Source organism: Procambarus clarkii, chromosome 17 (genome assembly GCF_040958095.1).
Source record: "Procambarus clarkii isolate CNS0578487 chromosome 17, FALCON_Pclarkii_2.0, whole genome shotgun sequence".
Taxonomy (NCBI): Eukaryota; Metazoa; Arthropoda; class Malacostraca; order Decapoda; family Cambaridae; genus Procambarus; species Procambarus clarkii.
Window position 1 is genome coordinate 41241741 of NC_091166.1, and position 17500 is coordinate 41259240.

Here is a 17500-nt window from a genome sequence, read left to right on the forward strand (position 1 = left end):
TAGCTTTTTATCTTTCTAATTCTCTTGTATTATCTCAATCGGTCATTGCCACAAAGCTATCAGTGCTTTATCACCTCTGTCATATCCTGGTTTCAATTTCCTGTCACTGTCAGTCACCACATTAGCTGTCAAACCAAAGAGGTAGTTCGTTCACTGTCACGCTTGTTTAGCACTTGGAGAACACACTTGACAGCACCGTAACGGTGATTAGCTTAAGTGTCACTCACACACTTCATGTCTGATTAACTCCAGTCATTCTGCTGACTTTCATTTGACACCTGTCACTGTTGACTGTCGCTTTACACCTGTCACTCAGTTGACTGTCACTTTACATGTCACTCTGTTGATTGTCACTTTACATGTCACTCTGCTGACTGTCACTAGCACTGTATTTCGTCTTCACTAGTCACGTCCCTACTAACCTTTTGTCACGCATCCACTAGTTCCATTGCATTGCAAGCAATGTGTCGCGTCTTAACTAGCAATGTGTGACGTCTTAACTAGCAATGTGTCCCGTCTTAACTAGCAATGTGTGACATCTTAACTAGCAATGTGTCCCGTCTTAACTAGCAATGTGTCGCGTCTTAACTAGCAATGTGTCGCGTCTTAACTAGCAATGTGTGACATCTTAACTAGCAATGTGTCGCGTCTTAATTAGCAATGTGTGACGTCTTAACTAGCAATGTGTCGCGTCTTAACTAGCAATGTGTGACATCTTAACTAGCAGCCAGTCATGCTAGGATGCTAGTTCCACTTGTATACCTAACACTGTGTACTTTGCTGTCTTGTTATTCACTAGTAATCGCTAGTGAGGTTAGTTTCGAGAACGTTTTTTCGTATTTTCTAGTTTCTGCACTTTTTGTGATTATTTGATTTTAATTATTAATGTATCTCGAGATTTCTGCTTTCTTAAAATCTGTTTTCCGTTTTCTCAATTTTGTTTTAACTGTTTGTTATGTCTGTTTTCTGTTTATGGTGTAAATCTATTGTTTGTTTTTCGTTGAAATCTATTTTTTGTTCTTAATGTTTTCTGTTTTTTTTTTGTTTAAATATGTGTGTGTTCTGTTCTTTTAATACTTTTTTTCTATTTTGTAATCTGTCTGCTTTTTTTCTTTGAAATATGTTTACCGTTTTTTATTCAATTTTCTATTTTTTTGTTTGTATAAGTGTTTTTTGTCTTGTTTACATCTGTTTTGTATTCTGTAATTAATATTTTTTGCTTGGCTTTGTAACTGGTTTCAGTAGCTACTTATAAGGTTTCTAAACCGTCACTGTGACGCAGTAATTACCAATTCACGGGTTTTCTTCGGCTCTTTCTTTGCCGACATTTATCTCTTCCTGTTCCACGTTACCTCTTCCCATTTTCTTCCTTATTCCTATTCCATAATTAAACGCCGGTTTTCTGTTTGTTTCTTCTTATGTTCTTTTGCCACGAAGAATTGAGAACTCGCCACTCTGGAAAGAAACACAAAATATGTATTTAAAATATGTATTTATATAGGTATTTAACATGATCGTATAATTCGTTTCGTCAATGAACGACATATGTGGAAATGACAGGTGTCCACATTTGGGAATTATACATGCGAAGCGTATTATAGAGAGTGTAGATATGTTTGATTTATTTTGTCAGTTTAAACACGCATTTTTTTTATTGGGGGGGGGAGGAGGCCTGGGTTGTTTACAATCATGCACGCATTAGCTCACGCGCGCACGCACTAGCTCACGCGCGCACGCACTGGTTCACACGCACGCATTAGATGACGGACGTCCAAGAACTAATGCTCGATTCTGCAGATGCAAGTGGATGAGTATATTGACGTATGAACCTGCTAACTCACGCACGCATTCACACGCGTGCACGCGCTCTCTCCTACAGCCATGCACGCGCGTGTGTGCTACCACGTATTTGCGAGGCAAGCTAAAAAAAGAGCCTAATCTGAACTCCCTGCAAAGCACAGTTAGGAGAATACATGTGCAAACACAGACTCTCTCTCTCTCTCTCTCTCTCTCTCTCTCTCTCTCTCTCTCTCTCTCTCTCTCTCTCTCTCTCTCTCTCTCTCTCTCTCTCTCTCTCTCTCTCTCACTTCCTCTCGTAATGCTCGAGGCTGTTAGATCAAGATAACAGCTGTCAGCTCGGCCGGTATCTCCCATGCTGACCTAAATATAAGGGCCAGTACCATGCTCCAATATCTATCCCCCCTCTTTCCCTTCTCTCTTCTTTCCCTTCCTTCCTTTTTCCCCCCTCCTCTCTCCTTTCCCTTCCTCAGCTTCTCCCCCTTCCACTTACACCCGTCAATTTGGTCTTCGAGAACAGGGGGAGTGGCAAGCACGATATGTTTTTTCGTGTTTATTTTGACTTGAACTCCAAGAGGCAAGAGATGGAAATATATTTGGTAATTAAGTTTTTCCTTGGAACAAGTTTCATCAATTGCTTTACAGCCGGGTCGTTATAATTGCTGCTGGGTGGACAGTGATGACTTAAGGATTGTTCAATTCTTCCTAGGTGTGTGTGTGTGTAATCACCTAGTTGTGGTTGCGGGGATTGAGCTCTGGTTCTTTGGTTCCGCCTCTCAACCGTCAATCAACTGGTGTACAGTTTCCTGAGGCTATTGAGCGCCATCATATCTACACCTAAAACTGTTTATGAAGTCTCCCTCCACCACATCACTTTTCCATTTATTAACTAGTCTGACACTGAAAAAATATTTCTAATGAAGTGTTTGTGTGTGTGTGTGTGTGTGTGTGTGTGTGTGTGTGTGTGTGTGTGTGTGTGTGTGTGTGTGTGTGTGTGTGTGTGTGTGTGTATTCACTTAGTTGTGCTTGCGGGGGTTGAGCTCTGATCTTTCGGCCCGCCTCTCAAATATCAATCAATCAACTGTTACTAACTACTAACTAATTATTATTTTTTTTCTCACACACACACACATACTACCAGGAGGCAGCCTGTAACAGCTGTCTAACTCCCAGGTACCTATTTACTCCTAGGTAACAGGGGCATCAGGGTGAAAGAAACTCTGCCTATTTTTCCTAAATATATAATTAATTGGGCTTCTTATTTGTATGATGAATTGGACTGTTTACGTACGATGACTCGGGCTCTTGTTTATGGAGCCAAGTTACTCATATAAAGATCGGACCTGTTCTTGTCACGTCTGGTGTTCATGTCACGTCTGGTGTTCATGTTCACGTATGGTGTTCATGTTCACGATTTGTTCATGTACTCTGTGCTTCTAAAACAAAGTTACAAGAGACGTAACCTTTGCCAAATAACCATTTCATCTTAACAATAATTCTCAGACATGCAAATATCAGCGAATTCTCCTTTTAGACTTTTTATTCTAGGAATGTTTTTACTTCCCCAGGAAGTTAGGGACCTAATTAGGTTGTGTAAATAGCGTGGATCTGTTATTGCACCCCAGCAAGGTGGGGGAGGGGGAGAGTTATTAGGAAAATGTGTTTAATCTACCGAGAATACATGTTCATAAGGTTAACAAGAATCATGCTCGAATTATTGTAAACATTGGGTTTTAGTCATTATTTTGGTGGAAAATGTTTAAATTTATTGAATAGCGATGAAGGTTGATAAAGTGTTCATTAACTCTGGAGTGGAAGTGGAAACAAAAAAATGTTTCATGAAGTTTGATCCTGATTGACGTGCTTTATATTTGTCCAACTCTGTGATGGGTGAATGGATTGACAGGTTGACTGATATATATATATATATATATATATATATATATATATATATATATATATATATATATATATATATATATATATATATATATATATATATATATATACAGAAATTGCTCCCTCTTTGTTACTCTGCCAAAGTTTTCTTTTTCTTTCAGAATGTTGTTGACCTCTCTTCGTTTGTATAAAATAAGACAAGGGGCTAAGTTAGGAATGGTTTCCAATGATTCATTCTCTCTCTCTCTCTCTCTCTCTCTCTCTCTCTCTCTCTCTCTCTCTCTCTCTCTCTCTCTCTCTCTCTCTCTCTCTCTCTCTCTCTCTCTCTCTCTCTCTCCTTTTCACCCTAGAGAAATAGGCTGATGTACCTGGATGAGAAAAAAGTTAGGTGTAGGAACATCTCACAGGATGGAAACAGAGGCAGTTAAGAAAAGTGGAAACGGGTGATGAATGGACCACCACATAGAACTCAACAGAGACCCTCGCCTGTTCTAGGTCAGTGATCGTACAGAGGAGATGAATTCCCACAAATAAATGTTTGCTAATAAAGTAAAACAAAGATAAAATTATCAGAATGAAAGGATAATTATGCGGTAGTAGGCTAAAGAAACTTAGACATATTCCAGAAGTGGTTTGGGAAGGTTTCAGTGAATTTTAACCCATCCCAATGCCATGTTTGGAGGCTAGGAGAAAGCAGTATACACTCTCCTGTATGCACTTTAGTATGCGGTCCCAGCATGGAACCCCCATCTTTAAAAAGGTCACATCAAAACCAGAACGAAAGGAAATTGTCAGGAGAAAGCACAAAGCCATTGCGATTATATAGCACTTGGAAGGGATATGAAGATAAGAATTTAGGGCAGGACGAAGGGAAGGAATGGTACCGAACCGCTTAGACGGTTCGGGGATTGAACGCCGACCTGCAAGAATGCAGACCGTCGCTCTACCGCCTTATCTCAAGTGACTGGGCTACCAAAATTAGAAAATACCCAAATATATGCAACAAGGCATATTCCAGAGCAGAGGGCCCTGAACTATAAAGAAATACTGATGGAATTTGAGGTTCAATGTATAATTGTTTGGAAGACGGGGTCAAGAGATGACGCTCGACTCTGCAGATCTTTTAGGTGTATACATCTAATACACACTCACGCGGGAACTTTTATACACAAGCCAAACACAAACACTTAAGCGTACCCTGCCTTCCAAACTTTGGCGGGGGAAAAAGTAAGCTATTCTGAGTCCCATATTACTTCAAGGTTTGCTCTCTCTCTCTCTCTCTCTCTCTCTCTCTCTCTCTCTCTCTCTCTCTCTCTCTCTCTCTCTCTCTCTCTCTCTCTCTCTCTCTCTCTCTCTCTCTCTCTCTCGTGACAGCGGAGTTTTTTCTCAAAATATCGTATATATAATAATAATAATTCAGCCTGTTGGGGGACAGGCAGCCAGTATATATATAGTTTATATCGAGGTCCCCCCCTAGATGGGACCCCAGAACCCCCTTCCCCAGGTTGCAGCCCCCACAACAATCTGACTATAACTCCTATTTACTGCTAGGTGAACAGGTATATTAGGTGATAGGAAACGAGCCCAATCATTTCTGTCCCGTCCGGGACTCGAACCTGGAATTCACGATTGTGAGTCGAGAACAAAGCCGACTGCACTATTTGGATAATTTAATTTGACCGCATTGCTGGTGTTGTTGATCTCTCAGTGTAACATTTCAATGCTTATTAGCCTTAGTATCAGCATATATATATATATATATATATATATATATATATATATATATATATATATATATATATATATATATATATATATATATATATATATATATATATATATATATATATATATATTGATCTGAGTCAGATGTTTGCCATGTAAATTGGGTGCAGTTTTTGCTGTTCAATTAGTTTATCTCTTGAAATATTAGTTTACATATAATTGGATTTACAATTTCTTTCCTTTGCTGCGTCCCTTATCGTTATGATGAAATAAAATGTTATCTTCTATATTTTAAAACTTTCAATACGAGAATTGATAATATTTTTGAAGCCATTGTATCATTCTTAGACTTTAAAGACAATTGTAATATGGTTTCTATTTTATTTGATCTAATTGTTTTCGAACTCTTAAAGTAGTTTGTGTTTTTTTGCAGTTGTATTATTTTTCATTAATTTGGGTGTGATTCGAACCGGGAAGAAATGTTGTCAGAAAAGTTTGCTTACTTTGTCCTGTCAGGAAAGTCCGAGACAATTTTTCTAAACATAAAAAGAACAAAGTTTTTTATTAAAAATAGAAGTTTGTTCCATTAATTTACTTTGGTCCTCTAAACCTACAGGAGAGAATTTTGAAGGAAGAATTTTTTTTTTGAACTTTGCCTGTGATCTTGGAGGATTAAAGTAATAGTTTGGTTTATTTTTTTTTGTATCTGTGGTTACCCCCTTTTCTTTGTCTCTATTTTTATATATCTTTATCTGTCAATATATTTTTTTTCATCATTTTTTTTATTTTTGGTTCTTCCTTTCCACTATTTTTATCACCAGTTTCTATATCTGTATCTTCTCTCTCTCTCTCTCTCTCTCTCTCTCTCTCTCTCTCTCTCTCTCTCTCTCTCTCTCTCTCTCTCTCTCTCTCTCTCTCTCTCTCTCTCTCTCTCTCTTCTTACTTCTCTATTACCTCTATCTACCCTCTCTCTTTTCGGTATGTGTCTTCTCGATTGTCTTTTCCCTCTCCTTGATTTATTTCTTATTCCTATAATTTCTTTATCCTTCCCTCTCTTTTCTTTCTCTCTCCCTTCTCAGTCACCCTTCTCTCTCTCTCTCTCTCGCCCGTCCTATCACCCTTGTCATTTCTCCCTCTCTTTCATTCCACCAGTTATCGAACCGTGCTCCCTTCCTAGTGTTTTATCACTGGTTCACTTAATTCCTATTTCATCGTGGCGTTTGGCACACGATGGCTGGATGCAAGTTGATTGTTCTTTGTTTTTGACTCGTTCCTGTTTTGTTTTTTGACAATAGTGTTTAATGATTGTCTTACGACTAGCAGTTGCGGCCATTTCGATCACTTAACATGTAATAAGATGTTTATAAGACGGGGGGATCCATAGCCTCGGAGAAAAGCACACACAAAGCATTGCGAGGATTATTTTTGTATAGGTCCCCCTTCAATGCAGTTTCCATGTTCTCTTTTCTCTGTCAAATCCTTATTTTATGTTATGTTTTTGGTTTATTTTGGTAGTTTAAAGGTTGCAAGGTAGACATGTTGGTGAATACACTGTAAGGTTGAGGTTGTGGATGTTTGGGAGCTTCACACCTTCCGGATAGGGACTGAGGGCACAGCACGTGTTTCTCTCTCTCTCTCTCTCTCTCTCTCTCTCTCTCTCTCTCTCTCTCTCTCTCTCTCTCTCTCTCTCTCTCTCTCTCTCTCTCTCTCTCTCTTGGTCGCCACATTGCTGTACTGAAACTGGAAACTGGCTGCTCTTGGGTCTCTGGCAATATCAGTGAGCCTAGAACCCAATTCTCGGAGAAAGCTCAGAGGATGTTTACCCCAGTGCCCGAGTGTCTCAGATGTAAAGGGGACAAAAGTATTCTACCGTTCGAGTGGTTTGTATTTGTTTGATTTTCCTGTTTTCCCCGTGATTAGCCGCACCACATGGCTGTTCAGCAGCGAAGTGTATATATATATATATATATATATATATATATATATATATATATATATATATATATATATAACGATCAGCCGTGGTGGACATACGCGCAGTCTCACAACAGTTGCTTAATTGTCCCTTTTAAAAGGGTATATTGTGATGTTATCAGGGTGATGTCCCGTCCTAAAGTGTCACAACGTCAAGAAACTGTCGTACTAACGTGCCCTTACCCTAACCTACCAGAGGACCCAAAACAGGAAACGTAACAGTATGTCACTTTCGCGTGCCGCTATCATTTTCTGGTATGGCAATTTTTGGCCTTAGGTAAAGTATACGTCAAAATGCGACGTTGTATTAGGAGGACGGGTGGGATAGAATATTGAGGCAAGACTTCTCTTGAAGATGTTATTAGTTTCATTGTATCTTACATGTCTTCTCTGGGAGCTTTCATTCGTAGCCTTTGCTATCCGTATTCACGTGGGCACTGGGAGACTCTAGCCACGGACCCCACGAGTGGGAGACAGAGGCTTTATCCACCTTTGAACAAAGTTAATACTGAAAGCTTCCAGGAAGCAGCTAACCGCTGCCCAACTGAAATTTCGACTTTCCCTGATTATTATTGATTCTCAGAGGAAGTAGTGAGCCACTCCCGCAATTCAGTTTCTTTCTTTCTGTCTTTATTATGCACCCTATACCCATCCCGTGGGCGGTGGTGTAAAGGGTTACAGAGGCACATAATCGGTTCAGGAACTGAACCTCCCCTAGTTCATTTAGCTAAGCAAATAGCAATCTTTTGACGCAAGTTACACAATTATTAGTGCTATATATACTCGTACACATGCCTATACATACATGTACATTCATATACATTCATATATATACATACATATACAATCACCTACACAAATACACACATCAATAATCTTTTGTATCACAAGTGATTCAACAAGAGGTTCACAACAGTCACTATACAAGGCACTTTACATCTATGGTGAGTCACACAGTTACTAGTCTTGTTCCACACTCACCCAACTGGGCGGCAGCTTTACAGTCATGTGCAGGCTGCACCTACAGTAAGCAAATTTTGGATACTTCGCTAAGATTCTCGGCAGTACATCATTATGAATGAAATACTTACACATTTATTGGACTCCATTGATGATGTTACCTCTGAATTCCGCGATTTTTTTCACATTCCATTATATAATGACGCAAAGTATGCGAATAATTCTGCTGACAGAGTTTACATTTAGTCAAATCTACATCAGCAGATGTTACAAACTCCCTGAGGTACTTGTAGCCGAGCCTAAGCCTAGCAGTGGTAACATCTAGAAGTCTGCTAACCGTATTGGATGACCCATAGAAGTGCGGTACTTCCTGCATAATAGAATGATGATAGATGGAGTAACTGGTGTGAATTTCACTTTGCCTCAAGTCTACGAGATTTAGTTGATGTTCCCGGAATATTACTGTCCTCAGGCTGCTCAAAGGCAGTCCAAGTTGGTAATCAATTCCCTCTTTACGAGCAAAAGTCTTGGCCAACTCATCAGTTCTATCATGCATTCGGAAACCAACATGGGAAGGAATCTACAGGAGACAAACTCTGACTCCATCATTGATTATTTCATTGTATCTGTGTCTAGCTACAGAGATAAGCACGTCACAGTTATGCCTTGGGGAGCTGAGGGCCGTCAAGGATGACAAGGAGTCACTTACAATTAGTGTGTCAACTTTGGATTCACATACGTGCTCGAGTGCAAGGATTATGGCAACCAATTCTGTTTGAAGAGTGGAGGCCCAGTTACTTAGACGCGCTCCACACTCATGGGAGAAGGAACCATCTCTCACTGTCACAACAACTGCACTTCCAGCTGCACCATGGGACTGATGCAAGGATCCATCAGTGTAAATAATCTGGGAAAGGGAGCGCTCTCTGACTAAAGCATCAATTTGGCTTAAGGCATTGTACTTTGCTTCTTGTCGAACGCATTCTTCAAGTTGTCAACCACACTTCCGTGGATATAAATATCTTCATTCTCTTGGGCACAGAAGCCCTATCCACCTGTGGATACTGCTTCGCAGATCTTTTGTGGATAGATCCACAACCTGGATCTACTCTCTCTCTCTCTCTCTCTCTCTCTCTCTCTCTCTCTCTCTCTCTCTCTCTCTCTCTCTCTCTCTCTCTCTCTCTCTCTCTCTCTCTCTCTCTCCGCCATCCCACCAACAGACCTTGTAATGAAATATTCGCTATAGGCCTACGTGTGCACAAAGGCCTAGTGGTGTTGACGGCCACTCCAGAATGGTAACATTTGGTTGGTTTTTGCACTATCGGATGTCATGTGGGCGGGAATATTTTTTTTCCTGTCGCACGTAACTGTGGTGGTTGGTTGTTGCTCTCTCTCTCTCTCTCTCTCTCTCTCTCTCTCTCTCTCTCTCTCTCTCTCTCTCTCTCTCTCTCTCTCTCTCTCTCTCTCTCCTTGCTAGCTTTATCCTCGCTGTGTGTTTTTATCCTGTCATCTCCATCTCTCTTTTCTCTCTCAACTTTATGTCTTTCGCATGCAATTCTTTTCTCCTTTCCTTCCTTTATCACCCGTCCCTTCCTCTCTTCCCCCCCCCCCATCTCCCCATCCTTCCCTCATCTTCCCCATCCTTCCCTCATCCCTCTCTCTTCCTATCTTCTTCCCTCCCTTCTCCTATCTACTAATTCATCAGTTTCTATCCATATTTAAGCTGCCTGCATTATATACCCATTGGAATACAGGGGACCCCAATGCATTTATTTTCAGTTGATATGCATTTTCAATTACACTTGACTGCCACTCCGTCAGAGGCAGCCCCTGCGTCAACCCTTGCGTCAACCCCTGCGTCAGCTCTTGCGTCACTGTTCATTAGAACACAACCACTCAATTCCATATCGTTTTGTGTTTTTTCCTGTCACTTGTGAATGAGAAACGATGACTTAGGTGATTAAATGTTTGAACTGTGTTAGGATGTAGGGGCGTATCGCCTCACTCTGCCTGGGTGAAGTGGACCCATAGCCTCGGAGGACAGCCAACACGTTTAGCATGGCATGAGAGAGATGTTTGATTAAAAAGAGTATCTGTTACGGGCTCACCATAGCCCGTGCTGCTTGGAACTTGTTCCGAGTAGCTGAATCTATAACAACAAGAAATCTGTTATAGAAAGGGAGAACAATTATAATGGACGAATGATTGGTTAATTAATATTCTGTTTTAATCTTTTAATCTTTTCTGTTTTTATAAATTGTTATCTGTCATTTTACGCTTAACTATTTATCTTATCATTCAACACATGTGTGTTTGTCTGTATGTTATTCAAGAAGTATTTTTTTGCATATAATTATTTTTTCGAGGGTTTAATAAAAAGTTTTCCACTTATAAGTTGATTATCAAAATTATATTTCTGTTTGCTGTTATTTATCTATATGTTTTATCTTCCCCTGTTTTGTTTCTTGCTCCATACGAAATATTTAACATTAGATTATCTACCTATGTTTCAAACGTTCTGCGTTTCATTAAATATAAAGTTTCATTTACTCCTTTCTATTTTATTCTTCATAAACCCATTTTCTTCTTCTAGAACTCTCATTTTCTTTTACAATATGAACTTCCATCCTTACATTCTCCTTTTTTCATATTCTTTACTCCCGTTTTCTTCATCTATGACTCCCATTTTTTTCCACAATGCAAATTTCCGTTCTTACATTCCCCATTTTCTTCTTCTCCGCTTCCATTTTCTTCCACAATGCAAACGTCTGCCCTTTCATTCCCATTTTCTTTCTGATATCTTTCGTAACTGTCTTCCTAACATCCCGACCAGGCATCAAGCCAATAACTTTAGTTTGCGCTATCATTGCCTCGAATCTTTTACACGAGTTTCGTTCTGGGTCATCAGGCAGTGACTACGAGAGAGATGTTTATCGCGCGAGAGCCAGACTCACACTGTCTCCCACATTCCTGGTGGCTGCTATTTATACTGTGACGTCATCATTCAGAGTTGCCAGATAAACCCATAATATTGCCACTTTGCTACGATGTCATTTTTTTTTGAGGGGTGAAATTATTTAAAAAAAATGGGGTTATTTAAATTCATTGAAGGAGAAAATGAGGTATAGATGAACGGTGATTTAATTACAAGAATGGAGAATATGATTTAATGCTTAATGGATCCGGTTTTTACTGAGCGGAATTGAGAAATGGCGTTCTGTAGGGAGAACTACATCTGTCATAATTAAATCCCAGCAATTACGCCAGCGGGGAAAATTCCCCACTTTGGGGAATAAAAGATGGGGAAGAAAGTGAAGGGTTGGTTGCCACCTGGCGTTCACCGCTGGTAAAATACATCAGCTCTTGTCTTAATGAGACGAGCGCTTAATGACGGAGTTTTGTTTCTTGTCTTAATACTAGTTGTAGTTGTGGTTGTGGTTGTAGTTGTAGTTGTGGTTGTGGTTGGTGTGGTTGTAGTAGTAGTTATGGTAGTAGTAATAGCAACAACATTACTGATACCATTACTAACAACAGTGGTTGTAAAAGTTATAGCAGTAAAAATAATAAAATAGTTGTAGAATAATTATATTACAAATATTATCATTACAACAAAATTAGTATGATTATTTCCATTTGGCTAATACAATGTTAATGTTATTAATGTAATTATAAAAAACTCAAAGTATGATAATAGTTTGGAGATGATGATTTTTTAGCTATGAAAATATGATTTTATTGAAGAGCTTTACTGCGGGGGTTTACCATTGAGAATAAAAACCTTACGAGGCTGTATGGAAATTAACTTTGGGATGGAGTGAAAGCTTTTCTCTAAGGAGCGCAATTTCCATCAAAAGACAAGATTTTAAATTGCATTTTAAATCTTGTTCCTTGACGGACACTGCGTAGCGTGATGCATCAAATGATTAAGGCAGTGTCTGGGATGCTCCCGGACGCAGGTTCGAATCCTCGTCATGGCCCTTGTGGATTTGTTCATTTGATGCATCACGTTTGTGTGATCTCTGTGTGTGTAATATATGTGTGTAGTATATATATATATATATATATATATATATATATATATATATATATATATATATATATATATATATTATATATATATATATATTAGTATATTTTGGTAACAGTCTTTCTTGTAAACATATGTTGTTGAATATGACCGAAAGGGTAAGATTAATGATTCTAACACGAATCTTCGTAATATTTCTTACGTTTTTCTTCACTGTCAGGGGTAATTGAAAAAAAATTAACTCTCCAAAGTTCAATTTCTCATTTTTTTTTATTTATGGTCTGACGTCTAAAAGCGTTTCGTAAGGACTTCTCACATTTTCAAGGACAGGTTTATACATATCATTTCATGCATATCATTTCATGCTTATATTCGTTTTAGGTGAGGTGATATGACACAAATGTTTTTGGGTGAAGTGACAAAAGATAGAAGACGAATCAATGGGTATATATTGTATATGAGAACATAAGAATGAAGGCTGTTGATTGCTGGTGTTGCCTTTTTAATGTGTAGTGCCTCGCTGATGTCGAGTCTCCTGCTATCGCTGTATCTATCGATGATTTCTGTGTTGCTTGTTAAGACTTCTCTGGTGTTGGTCTGGTTATGAGAGGAGATTATATGTTCCTTGATGATAAGGAATGATACCTCCCAAATGATACCTTGTATCTGGTCTCCTCCTCCCTACACCTATCTTCATTACATTACATTTGCTGGGGTTCAACTCTAACAACCACTTGTACGTCATTTCCTTCAATTTGTCTGAGTCTTCTTGAAGCCTCAATCAGTCCTCGAGCAGTGTGTGTGTGTGTGTGTGAGTATAAATAGGTGAATACACACACACACACACACACACACGCACACACACACACACACACACACACACACACACACACACACACACACACACACACACACACACACACAAAAGAGCCAAAAACAATACACAATAAAATATCCTAAATTGAAACAGGATATCTCCGATACAACATACATATATATCTATATATGATAAGCCTCGCGGAAGAAAAATATGACCCGATAATGCAAGGAACAGTCAAGGAACGCAAACTTTCAACTGCATATTGCGAGAGGGTTCGAACCTTGGTGTGTTAGGGTTGACTGTGTCCCGGTGTACCATAGTTAACGGTGAACTGTGTTAAGGGTACGTAGCCTCGAACTGGTAGGCTGGGAACTGTGAAATTAGTATAGACTCAGAATGGTGATATTGCAGACGATGAGTCACAATAACGAGGCTGAAGATATGATCAAACTAGTCATCAGAAGATGAAGAGACACGACGTTTCGGTCCAACACACACACACACACACACACACACACACACACACACACACACACACACACACACACACACACACACACATAAACACATGCTCACAGAATTAAGATATTTAAAGCAGAACTTTTAAATCAAAATCAAATTTTGGTTTCTCTATAAATCAATCATGCAAAAAGGTATGTTTGACTTAGCTTTACACCTGATTAGACCTTCATACCTGTTAAGTCCAGCCAGTGTTGTAATTATTTGTACACGTTGTTATGAAAAATGATTCTGAATCTCATTAAAGAAAAGTTTAGTTCAATATCTAGAAAGAATATAACTATTGAACGTAGAGTTTAAGAAAGGAAAGTCCTGCATGGCAAGCTTCCTAGAGTGCTACGAGATGCAAACATCACTCAAGTCAGGAAAGATGGTGTGACTGCACCTTCCTAGATTGCCAGAGAGACTGCCACCGTGACACGTGGGAAACGCTTATAAAGACTCCGAAGAACAGGCAGCAGTAATGGAAGGAGTACCTGCCAGGGTGGAACCAAAGGGTCACGTTGAGAAGGGAGAACTCAAGACAGAGAAGAGTGTCCAGTGGACACCGCAATAATTAGCAATAGGACCCGTCCTGTACTATGTATATGTCAATGACATGACACAGAACGTGAACTGTAGCATGTCTTTTTACGAATAATCTGAGAGATGGCTATACCTGAACCCAACTATAGATCATACAAATCGTAAAATAATCATTTAAAACCATTCAAAACAAATGTTAATTACATAAACAATTACTCATCCACATCGTGCCCAAATAGCAACTTTTGTCTGGCTAAACTTGATAATGTAAATTGTTTACAGAATATTCAGGAAAATCGTCCGGAAAGCCATGCATGAGAACGACGCCAAACACCACAGGAGCGACGCCAAACACCACAGAAGCGACGCCAAACACCACACAAGCGACGCCAAACACCACACAAGCGACGCCAAACACCACACAAGCGACGCCAAACACCACAGAAGCGACGCCAAACACCACAGAAGCGACGCCAAACACCACACAAGCGACGCCAAACACCACACAAGCGACGCCAAACACCACACAAGCGACGCCAAACACCACAGAAGCGACGCCAAACACCACAGAAGCGACGCCAAACACCACACAAGCGACGCCAAACACCACACAAGCGACGCCAAACACCACAGAAGCGACGCCAAACACCACAGAAGCGACGCCAAACATTCGCCAAGTGAAAGAACGCCGGGATATAAGACCCTTTCGTTCTCACGATGAGCAATAAAGTAATTCCGATTTCCAATTTTGGAGAATAAATTCACATTCGCTGATACCAGGCAACTTGTGCTACCATTTGGCTGTGATTTGTGGGTAGGAATGTGAGGGAAAGGGGGGGGTGAGGGGAAAGGTGGGAGGGAAGGAGGGAATAGGGGGAGGAAAAATGAAGATACGTAAATGAGAAGGAAAGAGGGAGACAGGAAGACTGAGAGAAATTCAACCTTACTTGCTAAATTGATTCTACAGAAATTTAAATTGTGATTTACTAAATAATTGCCCAACCACCTGGAGTGGATGGTAGGGCAACGGACTCGCTTATTGCACTGTCGGCGTTCGATCTTCGATTGTCTTAAGTGGTTGAACACCGTTCCTTCGATCTGTCATCCATATCTCAGTTCTTAGACCTGTTCTCATCCCAGTACTTAGTCCCCATATCTCAGCTCTTAGATCTGTTCTCATCCCAGTACTTAGTCCCCATATCTCAGCTCTTAATCAGGTATAATCCCAGCTTTTAATCTGTCGTCATCCAAGCTCTTAAGCTTTCCTTATATCTCAGCTCCTTCTCTTCATGTCCCGGCTCTTAATATGTCCTCATGTCCCTGGCAAGTGTTATATAGTCATATTGGCTTAGCGCTTTCCCCTCTTGATAATTGTGTTTGCCTGCCTCAATCTTGCTTGTTTCAGGCCCATCCTCTGCTTGTCTTCCCTGTGTTTGTCTGCTTTGTTTGATAAAGGTCTTGTTTGCAGGGTAAATGTTTTCTTTAATATAGTCTCTTTTATGCCTCTAATGACGTTCTTCTATATGGGCATTTGTCTGTAACTTTGTCCCCTCTTTTATCTCTGTTTCTCCTCTCTCTCTCTCTCTCTCTCTCTCTCTCTCTCTCTCTCTCTCTCTCTCTCTCTCTCTCTCTCTCTCTCTCTCTCTCTCTCTCTCTCTCTCTCTCTCTCTTCTCTCTCTCTCTCTCTCTCTCTCTCTCTCTCTCTCTCTCTCTCTCTCTCTCTCTCTCTCTCTCTCTCTCTCTCTCTCTCTCTCTCTCTCTCTCTCTCTCTCTCTCTCTCTCTTTCATCAAGATCTAAATATACATTTGAAAATCCTTTGGAGAGATAGTCTGTATAGAGCACAAAATCTGGCCCTGGTTCAAGCAGTGTTTGCCGAGCGTGCGAGGTGATATGAATACCTTCAAAACGGCATTTGAGAAAACCATTAAATGAAACCCTGAGCAGAGTACACAGTGAGATCTCAAAAGCGTATTTAATCAGACTTCGAAAACGATTCACTCAGACTTGGAACGCGATCTGGTAGCATTTTTTTTCTTCTTCCAGACTTGAAACGCGATCTGGAGAAATTTTTTAGATATATTTTTTATCCTTAATTCGCGGTCTTAATTAAATCCAAGATTGAACGTCGTATTTGCCGAAGATTAAATCAAACTTCGGGGAGGAGGGGAAGGGGGGGGGGTGATTATTCACTATTAACACCGCAGTTTGCAGTGCAATAACGACTTGCAATGATGTTTAGTCCGGGTCGTGAATGATGCTATTCCCTATGGCGTGTGGGACGACCTGTGAATGGTCACACTAGCGGCCAAAGTTTGGGTCTTTGGGTCGATCTTAGCGAGAGTTGCTTATGTGAGCGACAGGGACAGGGGGGTCGATTTGGGGCCTGTTTTTTTTTTTGATGGAGATCCGGGAGGGGGGTGTGGTGGGGGTGAGGTTGAGGGGGGGGGGTTGAATCAGACGGTAAATTAGACGGATCTACTTGTTCTCTGTCTGGGGTTTTGTGACGATGTATTTGAGAATTGTGGATTGTATATCAGACAGCTACTGTGAATGGGTATTCTGATTTATTTTTTTGAGAAAAGTAGCCAGAGTTTGTGAGCTTTAGTGGATTTTGGGTCATTCCTCTTGGGGCAGGTTTGCGTAGGAATAAGTGAAGGTTTAGTTAGTATAAGTGATGGGTAAAGAGTGTTTAGCTAGTATATATGAAGCTTAGTACGGGCTAGCGATTAATGGCGTCTTCCAGCACCAATCCTTTCCGCTAATCCCTTCTGTGTGCTGTATACGGGTTTAGGAACAGTGCTGTTGACAGAGCTTGTTGATATATGGGATCAGATTGCCGGGTAACATAACAGACTGCGAGATCACTTAATTGTTTCAAGCGTAGGTTAGACAGCTGTATACAAATAGGTTTGAGTAGATATAACAAAAACCGGGCCTCATTTTGCCAAATAGACCTCTATCAATGTCCTGTATTCTTGTATTCTTGCGTATGTAGCCATACTGACTTAGCGTTTTCTCCTCATAATTACCTTACAAATGACTTGGGGAAGGTTGCCAACTTGTATGGTCGTTACTGCTTCACCTCTCAGACGTTCTCTGGGGTGTTTACGCAAAAGGTCCTTCCAGCCGCCTGGAACCAATCCCCCTGAATTGTTTCTGGAAGAGGAATTTCCCCTCTTGCTAGATGGTAAAGGATTGGCGAATTGTGAACCCGGTTGTAAAATGATTGAAGGATGCTGTTCTGGGGCATAAG

General features: G+C 40.3%; 1 protein-coding gene and 1 long non-coding RNA gene across 12 annotated transcripts in view; one reads left to right on the forward strand and one right to left on the reverse strand.

Annotated features, from left to right (window-relative positions):
- Positions 1 to 17500, forward strand: part of LOC138365529 (uncharacterized) — a 560302-nt gene that overhangs the window by 311457 nt on the left and 231345 nt on the right. The window lies entirely within an intron of this gene.
- LOC123772470 (zwei Ig domain protein zig-8) overlaps positions 1 to 17500 on the reverse strand; it is a 327791-nt gene that overhangs the window by 261404 nt on the left and 48887 nt on the right. For all 7 annotated transcript variants that reach the window (XR_011228883.1, XR_011228882.1, XR_011228879.1 and 4 more), the window contains exon 2: positions 1 to 1455. This exon is cut by the window's left edge and continues 627 nt beyond it. The gene's annotated coding sequence lies outside the window, so the exon portion shown is untranslated. The remainder of the gene's footprint in view (positions 1456 to 17500) is intronic.